Source organism: Dipodomys spectabilis, unplaced genomic scaffold (genome assembly GCF_019054845.1).
Source record: "Dipodomys spectabilis isolate Male_0828 unplaced genomic scaffold, ASM1905484v1 ptg000112l, whole genome shotgun sequence".
NCBI lineage: Eukaryota > Metazoa > Chordata > Mammalia > Rodentia > Heteromyidae > Dipodomys > Dipodomys spectabilis.
Genome location: NW_024870789.1, coordinates 4981940 through 4987856, shown reverse-complemented (window position 1 = coordinate 4987856; position 5917 = coordinate 4981940). Strand labels below are relative to the sequence as shown.

The 5917-nt window shown below is 37.5% G+C and overlaps 1 long non-coding RNA gene and 1 pseudogene across 1 annotated transcript; one reads left to right on the top strand and one right to left on the bottom strand.

Annotated features, from left to right (window-relative positions):
- Positions 1–3171: 3171 nt before the first annotated feature.
- LOC122114875 lies at positions 3172–3622 on the top strand (annotated as a pseudogene).
- Positions 3623–4640: 1018 nt separating this feature from the next.
- On the bottom strand, positions 4641–5135 carry LOC122114897. Its single transcript, XR_006148660.1, has 2 exons — positions 4933–5135; positions 4641–4718 (listed from the first exon to the last, which is right to left on the bottom strand). It is a non-coding gene; the product is annotated as an uncharacterized LOC122114897 (long non-coding RNA).
- Positions 5136–5917: the final 782 nt, after the last annotated feature.

Sequence of the window (5917 nt, the reverse complement as noted above, 5' to 3'; positions counted from 1 at the left end):
CAGTCTTCTCAGCAGCCCATGAAACATTCTCCAAAATAGACCACATTTTAGGTCACAAAGCAAATCTATACAAATTAAAACCAAATGGAATGAGATTATAGATCAACACCAAAAGCTATCAAAGAAAATTCTGAAACACATGAAGACTAAACAACACATTGTTGAATTTCCAGTAGGCCATGGAAGACATTACAAAGGAAATTGAAATGGTCATAGTATTTAATAAAAATGAACATGCAAATTTCCAGCTCCTCTGGATTAAAGCAAGGGCTGTTCTCAGAAGAAAATTTATAGCTCTGAGCTTCTACATTAACAAATTGGAGAAATCTCAAACCAACAACCTAATGATACATATGAAACTCCTTGAAAGAGATCAGCAAGCCAAACCCCAACCCAGTAGGCAGAAACAAATAAGCAAAATTAAATTCGAGACCAAAACCCCGCAAAGATCAACAAAATAAAAAGTTAGTTCTTTGGAAAAATTAACAAAATTGGCAGGCCCTTAACAAATCTGACCAAAAAGAAAAGAGAACACACACAAATAAATAAAATCAGAGGGGCTGGGAAGGTGGCTCAGTGGTAGAGTGCTTGCCTTGCGTGCATGAGGCCCTGGGTTCAATTCCTCAGCACCACATAAGCAAAAAAGAAAAACCTGGAAGTGGTGCTGTGGCTCAAGTAGCAGGGCGCTAGCCTTGAGCTGAAGAGCTGAGGGACAGCGCCCAAGCCCAGAGTTCGGGCCCCATGACTGGACCCAAGAAAAAAAAAAGAAAGAAAGAAAAGAAATTCAATTATCTGTAGTAAGACTTTAAAAAAAAATCTAAAAAATAAATAAATAAAATCAGAGATGTGAATGGGAACATCGCAACAGAAACAAGCAAGATTCAGAACATTATAATAGAATACTTTTCTAACCTTTATGCTAGCAAATCTGACAATATGGAAGGAATGGAAGAATTGCTAATGAATATTGATATACTCAAAATGTATCAAGAATATCTAAGCCAACTAAACAGACCAGTGTCAAATACTGAAATAGAAATGGCAATGAAGACCTCCCGCTCAAGAAAAGACCAGGACCAGATGGATTCACAGCTAAATTCTATAAAGCTTTCAAAGGAGAACTCACTCCAATATTCCACAAACTCTCCGATGAAATTGATAGTGAAAGATCAGTACCAGACTCGTTCTATGGGGCTAGTATAACCGTCATCCCAAATCCTGATAGGGACCCATCAAGAAAAGAGAACTATAGACCTATCTCTTTAATGAACATTAATCAAAAGTTCTTAATAAAATTCTGGCTAACTGACTAAAACGTCTAATCAAAAAAATCATACACTATGACCAAACAGGATTCATTCCAGGGAAGCAAATCTGGCTCAATTTATGCAAGTCAATTAATGTAATTCAACACATCAATAGGAGCAGGGACAAGAACTACATGATCATCTCAATAGATGCAGAAAAAGTATTTGACAAGATTCAACACCCCTTTATGATGAAAGCTCTCAAGAAACTAGGAATCCATCGGAACATTCAATATTATAAAGGCTATATATAACAAACGTAGAGCCAGCATAATACTTAATGGTGAAAAGTTAAAAACATTTTCTCTAAAATCAGGAATGAGACAAGGATGTCCACTCTATTCACTCCTCTTCAATATCGTATTGGAATTCCTAGCTAGAGCAATAAGGCAAGACACAAACATAAAAGGTATCCAAATAAGTAAAGAAGAAGTAAAACTCTCCCTCTTTGCACATGACATAATCCTGTACTTAAAGAACCCCATTGACTCCTCTCTGAAATTACTTGACTTAATCCAAAACTTTGGCAAAGTAGCAGGGTATAAAATTAACCCAAAAAAAGTAACTTTTGTGTATGCCAACAATAAGAAGAGGAAAGCTGAAATAAAAAAGCAACTCCTTTTGTAATAGCCTCTAAAAAAAAATACTGAGGAATAAACCTAACCAAAGAGGTCAAGGACCTCTATGTGAAAACTTTAAAAACTTATAAAAGGAAATTAAAGCAGACTTAAGGAAGAGAAAAACCTCCCATGCTCCTGGATTGGGAGAATTAACATCGTAAAAATGGAAATAGTGCCCAAAGCTATCTACAAATTCAATGCAATACCTATAACATCCCAACGACATACTTTAATGAAATAGCAGAAGCAATCCAAAAATTAATATGGAACAATAGAAGACCCTAAATATCAAAAACAATCCTTACCAAGAATAACAATGCTGGAGGAATATCAATGCCAAACTTCAAACTCTATTATAAAGCTGTAGTTATTTTTTTTAAAAATCGTGGTACTGGCACAGAAACAGGCCTGGGGACCAATGGAATAGAATTGAAGACCCAAACATGATCCCACAGACCTATGGCCACCTAATCTTCGATAAGGGAACCAAAATTATCAGATGGAAGAAAGACAGCCTCTTCAACAAATGGTACTGGCAGAATTGGCTACACACATATAGAAAACTGAAGTTAGACCTTTATATATCACCCTGCACCAGAATCAACTCTATGTGGATCAAAGACCTCAAAGTAAAAACAGAAACCCTAAAAACATTAAAGGAAGGGATATGACATACACTAGGGCTCTTCAGCAAAGAGCGAAACTTCTAAATAAAGTTCCACAACAAATCAAACACAACAAATCAAAGAAAGGTTGTATAAATAGGATTGCATTAAACAGCAGATCTTTTGCCTGGCAAAGGACATAGCTAGCAAGATAAATAGAAATCCCACAGATTGGGAGAATATCTTCAGTAGCTATACAACAGAAAAGGGTTTCATATCAAAAATATAGCTAGGGCTCACAAAAATCAACACCCTCCCCATAAAAAAATCACCAAAGGAAGAATCACCCCATTAATAAGTGGGCTAAAGAATTAGTAAGAGACTTCTCTGGAGAGAATATAAGAATGTTCAATAGATGCATGAAGAAATGCTCAACATCATTGGACATAAAAGAAATGCAAATCAAAACAACATTGAGATTCCACTTCTCTCCAGTTAGAATGGCTATAATAGACCTGAAGAGAATGGGGTGGAGAGACAGGGGCAAAAGCAAAGAGTGGAGCGAGCCCAAAGAATTGATCAAGTAGGAGAAAAGGGAGACACCCACGGTTGAAAAAGTGTGGTTCAGGACCATCAGGCATGTTTGTGGATTTTAAAACACACAGACCACACATGTAGAGCTGCTGAGGAATTTGTGAGTATTTACTATAATATAATAGACAAAAGAACAAGGGCATTTATCCGACTGCATCTGGCAGGGCTACTTTAATTTGGAATGGAAATGTTACTGGGTTGAGCTAATACATTTCTTCGAAATGTTGCCTTCTAGTTAGTCCCAGGTTAATATGTTAGATTGCCAACCAATTCATGAGCCTGCTACACAGTGCCACTCTACAGTTCTTGTTGTGACTAGTGGAACCGTCAAGTTTGATGGGAACAAACAACACTACTTTAACCAGAATTTCCTGCTGATAGCTCAGACCGCTTCTAATAATAACACTGTGGAAGATTGCCAGTGATTGCTGTTTTCAAGGTTGGTCTAATAGTCACTAAGTAGGGGCACAAGTCCATGCTTTATTAAGTTCATTAGTTCCAGTAACAGAACTTTATATTCAAAATAATACATTTCATTAAAAAGCTTTTCTTTATAAAAGCACTAGAAATATGTGCTATAAAGAAATTTCTTTAATATTTTTGTATTTCTAACAGCACCTTTTGACACAGCTGCTACTTTGGATTGTTGCCCTCAAGAGCTTTAATGCTAGTTTTTTACATGCCTTATATACACATTCCACTGATGACATTCTTTTTTTTTTTTGGGTCCGGTCGTGGGGCCTGAACTCTGGGCCTGGGCACTGTCCCTCAGCTCTTCAGCTCAAGGTTAGCACTCTACCACTTGAGCCATAGCGCCACTTCCAGCTTTTTGCTTATGTGGTGCTGAGGAATCGAACCCAGGGCCTCATGCATGTAAGGCAAGCACTCTACCACTGAGCCACCTTCCCAGCCCTGATGACATTCTTTTAGTAGTATTAAACATGATCTTGGTACTAACATACTGACTGTGAATCCAGCCTATTTTAAAAATGGAATCTTTATGTAATAGAATATTAGCACAACACAGATATCTGGGGAAAGAGTGTTGGGTCTTCGTCCGCCCCAAGAAAGACAGACGGGGTCCGAGGAAAGGAAATGTGCCACTCACCCGTTTCCCAGCCTCCCTTAGCCCCGGAGACAATCAGATGCAGCGGGGAGTCAAGCCAAGCAAGAACTCATTTATTACCACAGAGCAAGCACCTTTTAAATCGGAAAAACCTCGAGGCATAAAAGGGGAGGAAAAGGAACCAACCAATCACTATAAAGGTCACACCCTATCATGAGCCTAAGCTTCATCCAATCAGATTTTAATGTAAACAACTCGGGTTCTGCTCACTCCCTCTCTGCCATCTTTGCTGCCCATGTGCCCCACAAAAGAGTGGAATTTTTTGTGATTAGCTTAATTTTATAGTGAAATATGTACTTATTTTTGGTCAGTATAGGTTTGCATAACAACTCTGACATATTTGAGTTGCATGTAGAAGCATTTGGTAGTCTTTTTCTTTCATATTTTCTTTTGTTGACTAGAGGTGTGCAAAACATTCTCAGTTGATACCTGAGTATATGGTTCATTTAGTGACTTAAAAGCAAAACTTCGGGGCTGGGAAGTTGGCTCAGTGGTAGAGAACTTGCCTCACATGCATGAGGCCCTGGGTTAGATTCCTCAGCACCACATAAGCAGAAAAAAAGCCAGAAGTGGCACTGTAGCTCAAGTGGTAGGTAAATAGCCTTGAGCTGAAGAGCTGAGGGACAGCGCCCAGGCCGAGTTCAGCCCCCATAACCGACAAAAAAAAAAAAAAAAAAAACTTCTTAAAACCATTTTTCTTTGCAGCTCCAGGTATAAATTTAGGTAAATGAGTAGTAGTAGAACTAATAGCTTTAATGAGAGAATGGGTAATGACAAATGTAGAAATCCAAGGTCAAAGCCCAAAGTAAGGGATAGGAGGAGGAGGTTAACCAAAGGGTAGAGTTTTGTAATTTGTTTCCTACCTCCTAAAAAATGTAGCCTATTTTTAGGACTTGAAGAACAATAGACTTTCATGTAAACTTCAAAAGAACAATTTGGTGTTATGTGTCAATTTGTGAAGAGAAAAGAAAAAATATTAACTGGTATTTGGTTAAACTGTAAAAGTCTTCGTATTTTATTGTGTTTTATATCCATCTTAAAATCAGTAATATTCTTTTGCTCCAAACTACTCTAATTCTAATACACTATTAAAATTGTAAGTTCCAGTACATCTTCTTGTTACACTGAAAAAAATGTAGATATTATACTCAAATTTTTATTCAAAAAATTGTTTTGATTTTGATTTTTTTTCTTTGTTGAGAGACTTTATTACTGACTTAATCTTATTACTTGTTATTCATGTGTTCATGTTTTCTATGTCATCCTGGTTTAGTTTTGGTAGACAATGTGTGGCTCAGAAATGTGTTCATGTTGTCAGTTTCTCATCGTATTATTGTTCACAACAGTCCCTTAGGATTGTTTGTATTTTTTGTTGTTAATTTTTTATTGTAAAAATGTTGAACAGAATGGTTACAATTACATGAGTAGAGTAATGAATACATTTCATAGTGAGCATTGTTACCTCCTCCTTAATTTTCCCCCTACCATCACTTTCCTCCCCACCTCCCCAACTCCTCCCACCCCACCCCCCTCCCCAACATTGTAAACTTGTTGCACCACTCTGGAAAGTAGTATGGAGGTTCCTCAAAAGACTCCACATGGAGCTCCCCTATGACCCAGCAATCTCACTTTGGGGCATTTAACCAAATAATCACAAACAAGGTC